The 19,976-nt window shown below is 44.2% G+C and overlaps 1 protein-coding gene across 3 annotated transcripts in view; it reads right to left on the minus strand.

Moving 5' to 3' along the window:
• The window catches only part of MYOCD (myocardin), a 238,553-nt gene that overhangs the window by 160,864 nt on the left and 57,713 nt on the right, over positions 1-19,976 (minus strand). The gene's annotated exons all lie outside the window — the stretch shown is intronic.

A 19,976-nucleotide genomic window follows, 5' to 3' on the forward strand; every position in this document is an offset into this window, starting at 1 on the left:
TGCAGAATCAGAGACTGTTTGGGGTGATTGAGAACCCCATCCCTGCAGCACCAACGCGTCCTTGGGAGTCACAGGATGTGAAGGCCAGAACTGCTATAATTCTGTGCGTGTCAGACTCTCAGCTTGTTCATATACAAGATTTACAGCACGCTAAAGATGTTTGGGACACGCTGAGAAGGACACATCAGAGAGATGCAGGTTCTTCAGCGTTGCTGTATTTTGAAAAGCTGACTAACCTGAGGCTTGCGCCTGATGGAGATGTTCAAGCGCACCTGACGGAAATGAAATTTCTGCGTCAGCAGATGGTGGAACGCAATTTCCGTCTGCAGGAGGAAGTGTTTTGCTTCATGGTGATCAACAGCCTGAATTGGACTTACAAAACGGTTGCCAGTCAGCTGGGGTCTCTCCCAGCGCAAGATCTAACGTCGGACAGGGTCTTTGCCGTGGTTCTGAACGAACATGACAGGCTTGCCGCCCTGGAAGTCAAGGACAGGGGGAGACAAGAACGGAGTTCAGACACCCCCACTGCTGTAGCTACTGGAGGAGACGCTGTAGCTATGAACGTTGTCCGATGCCACAATTGTGGACTGACTGGGCATCTTCAGCGGAACTGCAGGAAGCCACGTCAGAACAAAGGAGCCAAGGGAAGCTCCACGAAGTCTGAGGCGTCAGGCAGAAGTCATGCCAAGTCACAGGCGAAGCCTGCAAAGGCTTTGATGTCCCTAAAAGCCACACCACAAGTGGGGAATTCCTTCATTTTAGACACGGGAGCGACGGTTCACACATTTCCCACAGGTGATGATGATGATGATGATGATGATGAGTTTGATCTTATTGAGTTCAGTAGTACTGATGATGACAGCGATAGCTCAGACAGCTCAGTTGTCACAGTCACTGAGAGGAAATCTCACATAATGACTAGACCCTCAGAAGAGGAGGATGAACCACTGATTAAGCTTAGTACTGGTTCTTCAGAGAGTTCAGAGGCTCAACCAGAAAGCAAGGAAGAGCAGCACCTCTTACGTAGGTCTGAGAGAGCAACGAAGGGTGTACCACCCAGGAGGTATTCAAAAGAGTTTGCCAACCAAGCTATTGCATGTGTTGCTGTTGTAAACGACCAAGGTCAAATTGAAGCTGTGTCTGAGTCAGAGACAAAGGCACAACAGAGAGTTGCTAACCAAGGTAATGCAGAAGCACTCATTCCTTGGAAGTCACACAACCAGAGAGGTACATTGGTAAAACCAGTGGCGGGTAGTTCCAAGGGTGGAACTGAAACAACAGGGAAGTGTTATAAATATAACAACTGTTTGTTTTCTTCTCTGGATGACGCTTTGCTCGCAGCACGCATTGATACTTTAGGGGGAGTATGTTATTCTAAAGCAGCAATGCAGCAGCAAGCAAAGGCTATAGCAGCCAAGTCTGCTGCTTGTGGCTGGAAAGCCAAACAGGAAGTATGTGACTGTTGCCATGGAAACAAAGGGGCAGTCCATTCTGTACTGAGCACCGGATGTTAGCTCAGTGTGTGTGTCATATGACCTGTACAGGATGTACATGGGTGGAGTTTGGAGTTTCTCTCTGTTTGTTGATGAGAGCAGACATGTTTTCTCTATATGACTGCTGAAGACAGGAATAAAACATGTAGATACATTTCTGTCTGAGTCTGATTCCCCTCCCTGGGGATATGCTGGAGAGCAGGGAGGAGGAGAAGCAGTTTGGTGTGTTTTTCTCACAGCCTGAGGAAAATCGCCGGAACGGACCTCGTGTGTTTTTCCTACCGGGAGTCGCCGGAGGGAGGTCGAAAGAATTCAGCCGGTGCCTGGAGAGATAGGCACATACCTCTGACCGGCCCTGAATTCTGACAGGATGTTGGTCTTCATCAGGCTGGTGGTAAGGCCAAACTCCATGCAGGCTTGGGCAAAAAAGTTGATGAGTCTCTATAGAGCTTCCTCAGAGTGCACATTTGCGTCATCTACAAACAACATCTCTCGGATAAGGGCCAGTCACATTTTTGTCTTGACATAGAGACATGCCAGGTTGAAACACCCCTGCCGTTTCTTGAATGAATGTACACACTGTCTTCAGTTAAGCTGAAGGCATAGGAGAGCAACAGGGAGAAGAGTATGCCAAAGAGAGTTGGGGCAAGAACACAGCCCTGTGCCGCACCACTCTTTATAGGGAAGGCATCCAAGGATGAGCCATCATCCTGGATGGTGTTGCACAGGCTCTCATAGAAGGACACATTAAACATTTCCCAGCAGGAATAGGTGTCTGCAGGCTGGGATCCTCCTGACAGCCTGTTCTAGTTTCTCATAAAACTGGTCCTTGGTCTGTATGTCAGAACACATAGTGGGAGCATAGACGCGCAAGATGTTAACCAGACCGGAGGTGGTTGAGAGGCAGAAGGAAAGAATTCAGAACCCTCGGTCAGTGGTTCTATTGCAGACAGAAGAGCCAACACTTCTGCCAGAAAAAGGTATTGATCTTTCCTCAGAGCTTGCCATTCGAAGCAAGTCTAGTCTGCTATAGTACATGATTAGTACATGATTACTATTCTGATGCAAGAGTCACCAATATTTTGGGGCCTGTGGGGATATTTGCAAAAGGAAAAAAATATTGTGGGCACTCCACACACTAGAATTAATTCTCTTGGCTACAACAGTGTTTCTTTCAAGCCTAATTTCAGAGTATGGGGAGAGGGGACCATGTAGGCACCAGGAAAGGCCTCCATGGACACATGGGCACTTTCAGGTGGTATGTTGGTGACCCTGCTCTGATGAGTATCCAAAGCATTCAGTTGAGCATATCAGAGGGGCATACCATCATGTTTGGGATGGGGCTGCCAATCTAGCTGTTTGGTTATTTTCAAAGGTAGACACTGGATGCGACACAGAGCATTTACTTGGGTAACTAGCCACAAAGATCTTTACAGAAATGCTGCCTTCTACGATTGAACACCCTGCCTCTGGAGCCCCTCTTAATCTATATCTCCAACGTGTTATCCTTCTAGGCAGAGACCACACATCACTTCTATGTAATGTATAGTGCCTAAGCAAACAGCTGGCCAAGAAATAAATGTTAAACAGCGGTAGTAATGTAAGTTAAATGAGTTGTATATCATTAGCTTCTGCGTATCACTTTTTGCATTAGTAGAGCTGGGGGTGGAAAGAATCCCTTTCAGAGTCTACTTTCATACTTCTTCCTGCTGATGGTGGAGCAGAGCAGATTGATCTGGGAGCTCCTTTCAGTGTCCATTCAGCTCAGGAAGAAGTCCGTAAGAAGCACATAAAGCTACTAGCGAGAGCAGCACACTTGTTCCAGACAAAAGATCATGCTACATGTGTCATAAAAAGGCAGCGATGTCTTCCAGATGTTTTATTGTGTTGGGCCTGCACAGATGTTTTCTATGTCTGCCCATAAATGTTAGAAATGTAAAACATTTGTGGTCCCACAGATGCAAAGATTAAATTATGCAAGAGATTGGATAAATCTCTGTGTAATGCGAGAAGACCATGAACCGCTCACATTCATTGCTTTTAGTAAAATACGTCCCATTTTTTCCAGCATGCATCTGTGAAAGAGACATTTATTGTTATTAAATGGGATTAAACATTACATCTGATGCTGAAAAGCAGCACACGCAGGGCTATAAAAAAAAAAGATCCCCTGATAGATCACAAACAAGGCCACGAGACCTCCTGATCTTAGGGTGATGCTTATAAAACAGCAATAATAGCACTGCACCACCAGGGATGAGAGTACTCCCTTCTCCCTCCTCAGTGCTGAAGGCTGTGTGATCCAAGTTTGCAGTTCAAACCATGTCTTCAACATCTGTATCACATGCACACTTCCTTCAGCTCTCATCCAGAAATACTTCTAGATGGTAAGCATCTGCATGCCTGTGCTAAGCTATCGGTAAACTATCTGCTGAACAGACTAGGAGGAAAAAAGAAAGGTGTGTGTGCCTGGATTTAGTCCCTCCAGAAGGTATGGAGGATACACACATGGCAAGTTTTTGCAAATACAGGGTCACACTTAAAAGGGCAATCCTTGCACAGAGATGTTTTTCTATTAACACGTCCTCCTCCTTGCCAGGTCAGTGTGAATATCTGCAGTCACCCAGGGACGCTTGCCTCTCAGTGTTCCCTCATTCAGGACATTAAAGTTCTGGTGTTGGGAATGTGATGAATGGTGGCAAATAAACTGAAGCTTAATCCAGAGAAGGCGGAGGTACTCTAGGCTAGTTAAGCATATTAGGGAATAGGGGTTCAACATATGGTAGGTGGGGTTTCACGCTCCTTGAAGACCAGGTTCACAGTTTGAGTGTGCTCCTGAAACATGATGCTCTGCTTTTAGCAGTGACCACAACCATTTTACTGCACAGGTAAGGCTAGAGTGCTAATAGGTCGTGCTACTTATATTTTGATCTAGAACAGCAAAGATTTAAAAAAGCATTTTTTTAAAAAAGCTTCCTGAGATTTATTTCAGTTTTTGACAATTATGTGTTGTTTTTGTCCAGATTGTTTTGTCCATTTTTGTTTCTTTGTTTCAAAGTCTAAAATCTCACTCACTCCCAGCCGCTGTCAAGAACGAAGAATAAGAGAGTTAATGCATCTTATCCTGTTAACATCTGCATTCACCGGAACCCCTGGAACACTGTGTATAGCCACAAGGTCTCCAGAGGATTCCAGCAGCCCAGGGAGGCAAGGCCTTCTTTCCTTCCCAGGGAGTCTGGCATGGGAGACCCTTAGAATAGATACTGCAGAAAAGCATAGAGACACATGTACCAAAAAATAATAATAATCTAGGACATCATCACTACTCCCTCCAACACGCCCCCCCCTCTCCAAAGTATCCTTTCACAACCTCTGTCTCAAGGAAAATGTCTTGGGGATTGGGTTTTACACTGCCAATTAGAAACGAGTTTTCTCTTAAAGTACAGAGAGAATGTGGATGGGATTAAGATCCCAGAAGGAAAAGGGGAAACTGTAGGTCTCACTGGGATATATCTCCGAACAAGAGCAAAGGCTTCCGTAGCTGCCTATAACTACAGCCAAAATAGAACTGAACCACTAGCCCAGATGAAAGTCTCATATAATTTAGGGATGCTACAGGGTGTTTACCCAAGCTTTCTTGGATTCTGACTCTTAATTTTTAATTTTTGTTTTATACTCTGCTCAGTTTTTATTGTTATACAGTTTTGTTTTCATCCCATTTTTAGGAAATTTTATTGTATTTTTAAGCAGCTCATCATAGTGGAGTGGAAAACACATTCTGATAGCATGTTAAGATGGTGATATCCCAAAGTCGGAATGTCCCACTACAGAACTTTGGATATGTTAATTTCTCTGTTGCTATGAAAGTTGATTTTGCATTTAAATATTAAAAAATGAAAATAATTCCAATATGCCACACAAATATTATATTATTTGGCGTGTCAAAATTCTGTAGGTATCAGAAAACCTGTAAAATCTAGCACCAAAGACAGTTGGCATTCTGCTAGCCAAGTGAATACATCCTTCAAATATACACTACTCTACTGTGGACAAAGGGACGCAGGTGGCGCTGTGGGTTAAAGCCTCAGTGCCTAGGGCTTGCCGATCGAAAGGTCGGCGGTTCGAATCCCTGCGGCGGGGTGCGCTCCCGCTGCTCGGTCCCAGCGCCTGCCAACCTAGCAGTTCGAAAGCACCTCCGGGTGCAAGTAGATAAATAGGGACCGCTTACCAGCGGGAAGGTAAACGGCGTTTCCGTGTGCGGCTCTGGCTCGCCAGAGCAGCGATGTCACGCTGGCCACGTGACCCGGAAGTGTCTCCGGACAGCGCTGGCCCCTGGCCTCTTAAGTGAGATGGGCGCACAACCCCAGAGTCTGTCAAGACTGGCCCGTACGGGCAGGGGTACCTTTACCTTTACCTTTACCTTTACTGTGGACAAATGGGTGGGCACCAGCAACTAGTACATAGTGTGAGGGGGAAAGGACCTGTTCTTAGCAAATAAATACAGATGAGGCCAGAGCCTGCTTTCTGGAAAGACTGAGGTGCTGAGGCCCAAATTTGTTAGGAAGCCATGTGCTTTGTTCTCCAAGTGTGAGGGGACAACTTTGATAACTCAGCACTAAAGAAAAGGGACCTTGCAACTGCTTCGAAAGCCCTTTCTTCATTATTACAGTACTTCACATACTCTAAAGCTCAGTCCTGGTGTCAAAAAAAGATTCCTAAGCTGAGTCCTGCCATTTGCCATAAAGGTAAAGGTGAAGGAACCCCTGACCGTTAAGTCTAGTCGTGGACGACTCTGGGGTTGCGGCGCTCATCTCGCTTTACTGGCTGAGGGAGCCGGCGTTTGTCTGCAGACAGCTTCCAGGTCATGTGGCCAGCATGACTAAGCTGTTTTTGGCGAACTCCATTTACCTTCCCACCGGAGCGGTACCTATTTATCTACTTGCACTTTGACATGCTTTCGAACTGCTAGGTTGGCAGGAGCAGGAACCAAGCAACGGGAGCTCACCCCAGGGCAGGGATTCGAACCAATATTTGGAAGGTAAGATATGGTACAATGGCAGTCAGTATAAGCACCACATCACTTCCTTACCCTTTCTTTCTAAATGGACACATGTAATTACAGCAAAACCAATACCTGTTGGTTCTGTGAATAGGAAAACACAGCAAATCAGACCCTGGAATGTAATGTATAAACAAATTCATAGGCCGTGTATATGTGTCATGATTCTGTATATGCTCAAGAGGGAAGTTTAGCAGTGCAACAGATGGTTCCTGTTTAAACAAAAATGCTATAGTACATGGCAACCCTTTACCAACACCTATCCTGACAGATTTGTGCTGACACAGCAATGTTCATGTCTGCAATGCAGACAGATGTGGGACTTATATATGGCATAATGAAGATCATAACGGTAGATTCACACCAGAGTCTGTACGATGTCCATGAGTCTGAAGACCACCACAAATATAGGCACAATCTATATTTGCATTGTAATTCGTGTTTACTTTGCATTCATTTTTTCAGGGTTTTTTTCCCCTCAAATAAAGTAATTTTGTTGTAATCACAGATTGCAGGAATATAGGCTCAATTATCTAAAAATTATTCAGTCACTGTTTTGCTTTCCAGATCAAAACTTGGCTGTAGGACAATGGACCAGAAGGTATCCTATCCTACCAGGATAATGCCAACACAAACCTAACATGAGATCCACATAATAGTGCTTGTAGGGTCAGCTGTTTTACATGTTCCATTCTACCCTCTCTTGTGCACTAAGTTTAATGTGTTCAGGATTCAAACCCAAATCCCACCCTCAATTCTTCATCCTGGCATCTTAAGTAAAATAGGTTTAGTTCCTGGTCAAACCAGCGCCACACAGAGAAGTGTAAAAAGGGCAACTACCAGAAGAACAAATAGATCCACAGCCTTAGAGTTAAACTAAACATACACCAAAAGAGGCTCAATGATGTCAACTCTTTTTTTATGTGTGTTTTTCTAGCAAACCAACAAATTTGGTCTATGTTACAGCCATTGGCTGGTCTTTCCATCTGTTCTACCTCCTTCTCCAGTTAGGGAGCAAAGCTCCCAGTAACCACTTCCTTGAGATGGGCCACTTTGATTTCAGAGGAGTGTTTGTGAGGAGGTGCTTTCTTTTCCAGCAGGAGAATGTGGCAGGAGGTGAACAGTGCATCTTCTTGCATGCTTTTCTTCAACTTTTTAAAAGTTCACTCACTAGGAAAGGCAAATGTGGCCATCTTATTTTGGGCTGAAGAGTCAAACTGTGAACTGAATTAACAACTGAGCAATCAGGCTGAGAATGCTGGCTGTTTTCATTTTGTACAGATTGAATAATATCTGCTCATACACAAATGAAATAAATATATTGCAAGTAAGTATTTGGTTTCCTAGAACAATGACTCACGAGCATTAATATCTTCCTCTACATAACCTTTCAATCCTTTAATGCCAAGCAGATCAGAGGGAGCCTGAGCTTCACTTTTCTCGTAGCAGTGGCACACTGAACCTATATATATGACATATGTAGCAGCATTTCAGACTCTGTCATTTTGCACTGTGTGGGAAAGACAAAAAAAGGGTTGAACGTGTCACTAAGGTCATTCTGCTCCCAGGGCCATTTAGTACCAGTTCATCAGTGATTACTTCTATCTTTCTCCTCCATCCAGATGTTTTCATAATGTTAAAGTCTGAAAGATACCCCACTACAAAATTTAACAAAATATTTTCAGTGAGACGTACAAATACCTCCCCTCGAGCAGAAGCGCTATACTGTAGAGGCCGTAGAGTCTATGGCACAGAAAACTGTGGTGATTGTTACTGCTAGGAAAGAATAAGCGGAACACTTATTTTAAAAATTGGTTGGAGTGGATTGCGGCATCCACACAAAAAGCTCAGATGCATTTCTTAGTGTCACGTATGAAAAACACCCACAGCCTCAGTCTCTGCAGTCACATTTTTTTGCCCCCATATCTGGTTTAATAAAAGTTTAGTCTGTACAAAGCCAGGGAAATGCTCCAAGCAAGACAATGGAAAACTGTCACATAAAGACAAGAAGCGCACTGTTCTGAACAAGAAAAATCCCCAAACATTTGTCAAGGAAGGTTTAGGTACAATTAATCCTGCCTGAGTGGAGAGGATTTGAAATAGATGACCCTTGAGGTTCCACCCAATCTGATGGTTCTCAACATGAAACAAATAGAGGAAAAATATATATGACTCACAGAACAGTTCCAGTGAGTTTTTGTTTCTTTTCTGTCCTAGGGTAGCTGAAAGGGCATGAGTCCATTTGCAGGTTCTGTTAATAGTCCTTGACTGATGAGTGAGACTGTCAACACAGGACATGGAATGCAAGAACTAACCAACTTCCAAAAACTCATGTTCTATCAGGGCATGTCTATGCTATTCTGATAAATGTGAGAGCTATTACTTTAAAAAACAAAAATCAGAACTCCCTGCTACATTTGCACTGTAGTACGGCAGAAGATTTTTTTGTCCTTGCAAGCACCAGTGTAAACAAACTAAAAACATACCCATCAGTATAGTGTGGACGTTATCTACAATACAGGTGTCAGGCTCAACCGAGTGCAGGGGAAGAATCAGGCTCAGAAATTGAGCCAAGTGTGAGAGAGGCCCGGCTCTGCAGATGAAAGCTGGCTGACAGGAAGCTCAAACTCCCTTCACAAAGAAGTCACAGACACAGATAGCTCTCAAGAAGGGGGAGAGTTAAGAGGCAGTCAGAGGGTTGCTAGGCAACCAGTAGAGAGGCAGGGATGGAGAGTGTGTCTAGTGGAAGTGGGGAGGGGAAAGTCCAGCCTCTCAGTCCCCATTCTCGAAGACTGGACAAGGTCAGAGTGCAATGGAAGGGCAACAAGGGAAGGGGAGAATCTGGCGTCCTTCCTGCTGTGAGAGGGGCGGAGATTCAGACTGACCAACTCCTTCAAGGAGATCATGCTAGAAGTCGTGCTCTGGATGTGTTTTTTGTAAATAAAAGTACATAAAACTGCCAGAGAGTCATTAATTCTTACTGAGGCTTGCTTGCCTGTCTGAGAACATTACAACAGACCAACAGAGATTCTCCTTAAGAAAAAAAGAACTCTTGCTTGGTCTCTAGCCTCAGGAAACATGTTCTCAACACCTATTATTACCATGGTTTCTCAGAGCTTTTAGCTATCCAAAGGGTGCAAGGAAAAATTGAATTCAAGGGGTGGCGAAAGTCACAAGTAATGGGGGCTGCTAAAAGAAAGTTGCTGCTACCTGGCCTTTCCATATTAACTATGAACCTGGCTATATTTATGAGTGTAGCTAGTAATGGTGGCCCTGGAAAGCAGGGGAGCCGAGGAAACATAGCTATGCTGCCCAGTTTCTGTATCCTGTGGGTAGAAAGAAACAGAAAGTTTATACATCTGCACAAAAATAGCCCTATAAATTTTGGGATCTACCTCGCACTATATTAACAGCAGGAGACCACAAATAGTTTTCTGCAGATATATGCTTTTACTGACATAGGTTCTATGAGGGGAGATTCCTGTGCAGTATTACACAGAACATGTGCTGGCCTGTTGAACTCCACAGTGTCAAGTGAGTAGGGTGGCTGTTCAAGAGCAAACATCCAAAGTGTTATTTGTCAGCTCTTATAACCACTTTTCTCTGGCCTCACTGTTTGGAGGTGTCGTTTCCCACAAGCTGGGTACAAGTCCTGCCAAGTTGACAGTAGGGCTGCTGCTGTTTCCTGTTGTGTTTATGGCTTCCTAATGGCTACCTGCTCTGCTCAGAGATGCTCTTGGGACCACAGTTGCCATGTAGTATTAAGCATATGTTGTGCAGATGGATTGCACAGATGTATGGATCTGGCAGCAGCTGTTTCACACTGCACTTGTAATAAGGAAAACCCCCACAGATCTTGGAGAAGAGGCAGGAAGCGCATCTTTCACCCTCTCACAAAGCAGAAATTAAAAACCTACCAACCGCTGCTTAAACAACAAAAGAAAAGTGCATTGGGCAATACAAAGGGCACAATCATAGTTCGCTTTAAGTGACAGGCTAAAACATTTTTGTTTACTCGGACCTTCAATTGTTAATTGGATGGGTAGTGAGTTATGTTTCTTGACCTTCCTAGTGCTAATAATTTAATGTAGTGGTGAGGGTGTGCCCTTTTATAAATATTCTTGGAAGAGCATGTTTACCTATTGTGTTTTAGGTTTGGTTTAAATGAAGTTTTACTTTCTCTTATGCTGTAAGTCACTTTGGGACATCCAAAGCTTGCCTGCCGGTCTGCTTCAAAAGAAGTTGGCCCATTAGGGCAAATGAGGGACCGTCCCACAAACCTCAGTGTGCCCTAATGGCTCTCACCTACCTGCCTTCCCACTTAGCAACAAGACCAGGGGGTGGAAGTGCCTGTCTCTTCCTCTTCCTTAGTCTCTGTGTTGCCCTTGTAGAATTCAGGATGGTAGAGACAAAACCAGAATTAGGAAGCTCTGTTTGTCATTGGCTCTGGCTCTTCCTACTCTTGGCCTCCCTTCCTCCTGCCCTATCCCTTCCAATGGGCACCAGCGGCCACTGCTCTGCTGCTCACCTTAAGTACAGTACTGCCATCACCGCTGGTGATGTCACCAAGCTGTGCTCTCAACCACACCAGACTATATACACACTTTTCCTGTTACCCTTCATCATCTTCCTTCCAATCAGTCCCATTCAGCTTTACAGCAATGAGGATCAGCAGGAGAGGGCAGGTGAGTGAGGGGGCAACAGCAGCATCCATTTGTCAAGCATAGTGCCAGCACTGCATGGGCCCTAGAAATGCTCAGCCATGAAATGATACTCAGATACTCAGCTGAATGAAACTTCCAACTAAAGCTGGCAGCTGCCTGCTCTCTCCTGGATTAGCCAGTTTCTGACAAATGTGCGCCTTTGTGCAGATGTTTAGATTGAGATGAGTGAGGAATTTATTAATGGTTTGAGAATGCAAAGAGCTTTCTGTACTTTTGTCTGTGTGAGTCGTCTGCTCTAGGGCACAAAACACTTCACTTTTTCCATTCACTTCCAGGCTGCTTCTGCATTATGCACCCACTTGCTGCTTCTGCACAGACTTGCTCTCTTCGTCAAACGAGCTCTCCCTGACAAGGGGGAATGCAGATTTCTGCGCCATATATTTCACTCTACCTTGATGATGTCACCTTTACATAAGCTGGGGCGCTACGTCCCATGATGTATGCCTTTAGATTTATAACATCATGGCCACACACAGAGATGTTACAGCCAACCTGTGATCGTTTCCTTGATTTCTGAAGTTCAGAGGCAAGTACCGGCACTTACTCAGTCAAAACAGCATCATCCACACACAAGAAAAGATTATTAGCAGGCTTGGAGGAAACTCCAAGTTTTGCAGAAGGAACAAGCTTTGTTTCTTAAGTTAAAAAAAAAAGAGCTGCCTTATACTGAGTCAGATCATTAGTGCACCTAGTTCTGTGTTGTCTAACCCAGGGTTTCCCAAACTTGGGCCTCCACCTTTTTTGGACTACAATTCCCATCATTCCTGCCCACTTTAGTCCTGCTAGGGATTATGGGAATTGTAGTCCAAAACAACCAGAGATCCAAGTTTGGAAAACCCTGGTCTACATTGAGCAGTGGCTCAACAGGGTTTCAGGCAAGGTTCTTTCCCAGTACCTGGAAATACCAGGAATTGAAAAGCAATACATCACTAAGCCATGTCCCCCTCCTTTCATATATGATGTATGGAAGCAAGAGCTGGACCATAAAGAAGGCTGATTGCCAAGGAATTGATGCTTTTGAATTATGGTGCTGGAGGAGACTCTTGAGAGTCCCATGGACTGCAAGGAGATCAAACCTCTCCATTCTGAAGGAAATCAGCCCTGAGTGCTCACTGGAAGGACAGATCGTGAAACTGAGGCTCCAATACTTTGGCCACCTCATGAGAAGAGAAGACTCCCTGGAAAAGACCCTGATGTTGGGAAAGATGGAGGGCACAAGGAGAAGGGGACGACAGAGGACGAGATGGTTGGACAGTGTTCTCGAAGCTACCAGCATGAGTTTGACCAAACTGCGGAAGGCAGTGGAAGACAGGAGTGCCTGGCGTGCTCTGGTCCATGGGGTCACGAAGAGTCAGACACGACTAAATGACTAAACAACAACAACAAGATGCCCTCAAAAGGTCTTAGGACTTTGTCCCTCCCCCAGCAAATATCACGCAGTATCTTTGTGGTGAATTAATGACCTTGCCAATGGTTGTGGGTTTTTTTTTTGGGGGGGGGATATTTAGCACAGATCTAAATTTATAGTGCAAACCTTCATTTCTTATACTTGCCACGGCAGCTTCTTGGATGGAGAAGGATTCCCTGCCCATTGCACAGTGCCGCAGAAGCATGGAAGCTGCTTTCCCATGACACAATTCCACATCAGTGGGGAGTGGGTAAGAATAAAACCACTGCATGGACAGGTGAATCAAATGGGAACCCAACTGGTTCCTAGACAGGAAGGAGGGTGCCAGACGGAATATTGGAGGACCCAGCCACTGCCACATATCTGCAATGTATTTCCATGGGATCTGATTCCTTACATTTTATGAATGCCTAGAAAATATCTGACCTCCCACCCACCCTCACCTAAGGAGGTCTTTCCATGAAGAACTGAGACCACAGTTTCAGACAGAAATGGAGAGAGAGAAGAAAGCTGAGTTTCGACTCTGCAAGCATATTCTGTCTTCTGAGAGATCTGATATAATCTGTGGTTTTTGGCTGTTTGCTGAAGTGTTGAGCTATGCTTCTACCTATGCATAACCTTATAAATGAATGCAAATATTACAATATGCCAATAAGCTTCCATCAACCACTGTCCAAAGGGACCCAAATCAAGGAAAGGACAGCACCCCTGGAACACCTAAGCATTTTGAGAAGTGGGACAAGTGTAATAGTATCATTAACATAAGAAACTTTTGTGTTTGATAAAACATCTAGCAGAATCATAGTTCCGAATAGTTTTGTGAAACTAAAAAGCCTATACTGAGCAAAGGTGTCCAGTAAAGCATAGCCCTTTATCCTGTCTCTCCATGGCATTTCTCTGTGTTTCCTGACCTTTCTGTATTTAATCATGGTCATGGCTGATGGAGAGTGTGAACTGTTCCCCCAAAACAGTGCCTACGCTTTGCCTGTGCCAGCCATGAGAAGCAGACAATGTGAATCTCTGTATACAATGCAGAACTCGAGGTCCACTAGAGTCCAAGCCTGCCTGGTATATCATCCAATTGCTCCCCTGGTCTCCCATTGATGAAAATCAGGCTTGAAGGATTTGCCAAAGCATCTTGTTTAAGTTACAAAGGCTCCTCGTGCACCGAGGATTGAGCTGCCTGCCAGGATTCTTTAACACAGCAATTGATTTACAATATAATTAGAAGCAAAGAGGCATCCTGCAGAGCCGCTTATCCATCCTTAATTTTCCATAAGCAAAGGGTCTATTTTTAAAACTGGAAGGGCCTAGCGGAGTCTTGTTTTCCAGAGGAGGGAACAGGCAACAGGAGCCCCTGTGGCAGCTAGGCAAGCAGATACTACCCACCCTGTGCCCTGAAGGCAGTGCTGTAGCTTTACACAGGAGTACATCACTCCCCTCCTTCCCCATTTCAGAAAAATGGCTTATCCTGCTTTTCTGCATCTGTGCGGTGTGAACTCTGGGGAGCAATCAACTATCACTATCTTCAGTAGGAGGCAGGCCAGTCAGTGGGAAGGAACAACCCTCAGGGATGCACACCTTTGTCCAGATGAACAAGTGCTTGGGGCATCAGTCATATTCCTGAGAACACATACACACACAGGTAAGCACAGGTGGATGTGGTGGATGATGTGGCAGCCTTATTGGCCCCTCTCATCTCTCCCTTTCCCAGTCCTGTCATCATTTCCCTCCCTTACCTACTGGAGGAAGAAGGGCTGCAGGTGTGCCAAAAAGGAGGTGCGGGTAGGAAGACAAGAGGAATGGGTGGGGAAATGCAGCTACCTTATCTCAAATGACATTAGGGAATGGTTGTAGCTTAGTGGCAGAGCACAAGCTTTGTATGTAAAAGGTCCCAGGTTCACTCACTGGTACATCTAGGTAGGGATGGGAGAGAACCTCACCTGAAATCCTGGAGAGCTTCTGCCAGTCAGTGCCAGCAATACCAGGTTAGATGGACCAATGGTCTGACTAGGCAGATGGAAGCTTCCTGTAAAACGATACACTTGGTCTCAGGCAACTCTAGGCATAAGCACCACCTCTTTCATACATGAACCAATCAGGACCCTGTGGTCTTTATCAGAAGTCCTTCTATGTGTGCTTCATCTGAGGGAGGTGCCAATGGTGGCTACATGAGGAGGTGCTTTTTCATGGATGGTCCTGTTTGTGTAATATTCTCCCCAGGAAAATGCACCTGACACCATCATTGTCAGTTTTTAGGTGCTAGATTATTGGAGCTTTTGGTTGTTTAAAGGTAAAGGGACCCCTGACTGTTAGGTCCAGTTGTGAATGACTCTGGGGTTGTGGTGCTCATCTCGCTTTATTGGCCAAGGGAGCCAGCGTACAGCTTCTGGGTCATGTGGCCAGCATGACTAAGCCACTTCTGGCAAACCAGAGCAGCGCGTGGAAACGCCGTTTACCTTCCCGCCGGAGCGGTACCTATTTATCTACTTTGCACTTTGACGTGCTTTCGAACTGCTAGTTTGGCAGGAGCAGGGACCGAGCAACGGGAGCTCACCCCATCGCAGGGATTTGAACTTCTGACCTTCTGATCAGCAAGCCCTAGGCTCTGTGGTTTAGACCACAGCGCTACCTGCGTCCCTTTTAGTTAGCCCCTATTATGGTGCTCATCTTTTAAAGGAATGGGGGAGGGCTTGTATTGTTCGATGAGCATGTTAGGAATTTTGCATTATATGTTGTTTTTAATTTAATTAATTTTTCAGATGCCCTTCTCAACCCACAGCATAGTATTTAATAAAGTGATGGTAGCAATGTTTGGGCAAAATCCCCCAGAGACCAAAAGAAAGTAGGAAAACAAGTAGTGATAGATAGGGATGGTGGTGTTAAATGCCTTATATGGTTATATGGTGAATTAAAAAGTGAACATCCTAGGTGTACATGCACACTAAATGTGCAGCATATGAATGAAATGGCCAATAGTGAGTTCATCAACAACACTGCTTGTTACAAGCATAAAATAAGAAGCATATTGTTTACCCAAACTCTGCCCTTATGATGGAGCAGGAGGGAAACATACAAATGTAAGGGTTCGTACAAATTATTATTAGATAACTATATTGCTATCAATGACGGTTAGTCCAAATAGTCTGTTAAAGATGTAAAATGTGCATGCAAGATTATATTATACATGGTTGCCGGAATGTACCTGTGGAGGAAGATTTGTAAGTATCTTCAGTGGCTCCTCATTAAGTCAATGTTTTTAGAACAACAACACATTCTTGAACATAAGAAGAACCCTGCTAGATCATGCCTCTGTCACTAGAGGCAGAACTTAGCTATTGTGGCTAGTAGCCATTAATGACCTTATATTCCATGAAATTGTCTAATCCCACTCTAAAGGCATCCAAGCTGGTGGCCGTCCCTGCACCTTGTGGGAGTGAATTACATAGTTTAATGATGTGTTGTGCAAATAAGCATTTCCATCTGTCTGTCCAAAATCTCCCAATATTCAGCTCTATTGGATGGCTCGGGGTTCTAGTTTTATGAGAGAGGAATAAATTCACATAACAGCGAAGTTTACTCTGACTTTGCTTTTGATTAAGGGCTTGTCCTCACTAGAGTTTACTGTGTGCTTGCTGCTGTTTGCATTCCCATTTAATTTGCATAGCCCATATGATATGACCCTCAAACAACACCAGTCTCAATGCTTTCCCTCTGTAAATTCAGGTTTACTCAATACAGGGATAATTTAACAAGATGTGGGAAATTAGGCTCCAAATTGCTCCACTCAGGATTGCAGACTTTTTGGTTTTTCGATTGGTGCGTGCATCAGTTGTCACTTTCTCTTACTCCCCTTTCCATGCCCACCATTTTCTTAATGCTTTCATTTCTTTTCTCTGCTTGTAACTATTTCTCATGTATTCATGAATGGAACACTATTATTATTATTATTATTATTATTATTATTATTATTATTATCCTTCAGATTTGGACAAAACCAGAAAAAAAATACCAAAAAAATACCGTTTACTTTTGCACACTTCTTAGGCAGGGATTTTTTAAAGAAAGTAATATTAATAAAATATGCACACAGCTACCTGCACACATGCCTTGTTGGTACTTAACTGGCATAATAGAATCACATAATTAGAAGGCTTGGAAAGGGAATGCCTTCTGGTATGAATGGGAAAGACCAAAATTACTTACCATTTACAGATTCAAATGCATGCAGGTGTGGATAACTCCATTCTAATTCAAGGGGGGGAGTGGTTTAATAGATAAACAATGCTCAAATGTGGACAAGCCCTTTAGAAGACTTTTCAGAATGGTTAGTAGAACAGCTCATAACACATTGGAAACCATTTGTAAGTGTGGAGCCTACTTGCCACTTTTGCAAGTTTGCATCTTGGTTATTTCTTCCACCTCCAATTTTCTTTTGCCTCTCTTATGTGTTCAGTTTATCCGTATGCTTTATCTTATGCTACCCTGTGACTGAAATAAAGTTTGATACGGATACTCTTTTTCCTCTCAGTTCTTACATTTCTGGAAATCCTATATGGTAATAGTAAGCTCATTCTCCAGTTATGAATCCTTACGTAGCTAAAATGGCACCATTCATGTACAAGGGTGAGGCACCGTCAGGTAGCGGGGGGACGGGGTCCCCAAGACATGCAGAAATTCAAAAAACCTTTACAGGTGGGCACATAATGCTGATTGGCTATTGTGGGGGGTGAGGTGAAATATCCTGGAAGATGGCATGCCTGGAACCCTGAACAGGGCATTCTACACTGCAACATTTTGTTGCAGATTCCTCTAGCAAAATAGTATTTCACTCCATGACTGATATGTGCAGATGCAGACAGTACAGATGAGCCATGATCAGAGATAGGATGATAAGCTAAAATGACCACTATTCCTAACATCAAGGCTGTTCTTATGTTCTTGCCTGACACAATTCCATGGAAGTCACCAAAGATCCATCTGCCGTGAACTTTGCCCACTACAGCTAATTTCCCTGACCTAACGTTCTCATCTTCCAACGAGGCCACCTCCAAGTGATACAAAAATACATAACTGTCTGGTAAACATCTCTTTTCTAAACCAACTAGATTTTCACACAGACACAACATTTCCCTCCTGCAGTAGATTCCCAAGCCCCTCTCCAATTTTAAATTCTGCCAGTAATGGGGATTCCGTTTCATCCCTTGGGAGATTACTCCACAGACTCATAGATCTTATTACCAGGAAGGCAGGATTTCCCCATATCTGTCCTCCATTAGCCAGTTGTTGGATTAGCAATCACTCACTATTCCTAAGCAGTTTCCTCCCTGACAGGCTAAAGTGGTTCCTTTTGCCTTCGTTGTCATTTGTCATGATGACAGTCTTAGATCCTCCTCACAAGAAGTACAATACCTTCACATTAATCAGCATTCTGTTTTTCTACTAGTAAACGTTCAACGATTTCATGCTGCTATCTAAACCAAACTTATTTTCCCTAGGGCCAGTCACCCAGTTAAGATGTCATGTTCAAATCCCATTGCCCTCTCTTTATGTGGCATTTACATTGATCAATCCATCCAAAACCATGGCTAAGCAGAAAATGCACTCTCTCTTTTCTGGTGTCAAGCTCACAAAAGTATTTCAGACACCACACCGGGAGAGGTGTTTTGTAACTTTAAAAAATTATAATCCAAACATCCACCAATGCATGTTTGAGAGAGGTTTGTCTGATGTACATTTTGACTATATATGAGAGTATATGAGAGTGAGTGAAGGATTTGAATATTTCCCTGTGTTAAAAACTTCAAATGGATGGCCATTTGCTCCAATTAACAATTTCCAGCATGGTACCTTCCTGAAAATAGTCTCCCCACCCCCATTTTGAGTTAGAGTGGAAACCTTTACCAACCCCACTGCACCACCAGCGTGAATCAGTCACCTCCTTCACTGGATGGGCTTCCACACATGTTCAAATGTATCCCCAGCTCCAGCTCTGTGACCTAAGATGCACCAATCTGGGGCCCTCCAATAGTCCATTTATGCACCCCTTTTCACAGAGGGTACACCCAGTGATTTCTAACCCTATGCTCAATTTTCACCAGCTTTGTAGAGTTGTATTTGTTTGACCACAGGTCATCACGGAACAGCCTGTACTCCATTATGCAGATAGGTGCCAGGCCAGCAGTGCTTGTCTCCCGCAGTGGGGTTGGCTTTGACCACAGAATAATGCTGTTGGGTACAGCTTTGCAATTTCCAGAGCAAGGCTGTGGGGAGCCAGAGCACATTGCCACGCTAGGCTGGGGTGACGTAGAGGCCCCCGAGGCACAGCTCTGCCAAGAACCCATTATGTTCTCCAGATGCTGCTTTTCCTCTCCACAAAGGGCAGCAATTGACACAACAAACCAACTATTTGTGAAATGGTTCTGGAGGGGCAAAGCAGCCCACATTAAATAGAAACATCTTTACCCACCCCCAAAAAAGTGCAGTGGGGAAGAATTCCCGAGACCTGATGTTATACCACTGGGCACAGGCATGGAAATGTGCATGAGAATGAATTTTCCAGATGAATGCTTTACCCTCAAGCAACCTAGTGCAGAATTTATTTAGAGAAGTAGAAGGCACTAATGTGGCAATGCCACAGGAGGCAACTAAGTCAGCTGCTAAAATTATCTATAATGAGATCTTCTTCGAATCATAGGATGGTACAGTAGGACCTGAGGCTATCCTGACCTATTTCTGCACTGAATGATTCGCCTTACCCAAGAGGAGCCTACTAGATCAGGTGAAAGGCCCATCCAATCCAGCATCCTGTTCTTGCAGTGAGTGGTTCAACCAGAGGCTCATGGGAAGCCCTTGAGCAGAACTTGAGGAGAACAGTACTTTCCTCACCTGTGATTCCCAGCAACTAGCATTCCAAGGCACCCTGCCTCCACAAGCATACCAATCCCTATCAGCTTTAGATTCCATTCAAGATGAGTGTAGTGACCATCCACTTAATAATTTACCAGAAACCAGGAGAAGCAAGGAAGGACTTTAGCATACCATTCCAGTGGCCTTTGCTGAACAGAGTATGCATGGATCAAGAAAGCACCTGTATCATACAGTTCAAAAGGAAAGCAAGCTTGTCGTAGCTTGCAAATAAACTAGTGTGTTTCTCTCTTTCCTTGTTTTAATCCATGCAGTCACATAAATGCCTCTTTCTTTCTGTATGGGGCTATCTTTATTGCCCCCACTACACACATTTATATAAAATTAAGTCTCCAATACTCAACACACAGCTCCTGCTGGTAGCA

This window comes from Podarcis cretensis (assembly GCF_951804945.1).
Source record: "Podarcis cretensis genome assembly, chromosome: 2".
Lineage (NCBI taxonomy): Eukaryota > Metazoa > Chordata > Lepidosauria > Squamata > Lacertidae > Podarcis > Podarcis cretensis.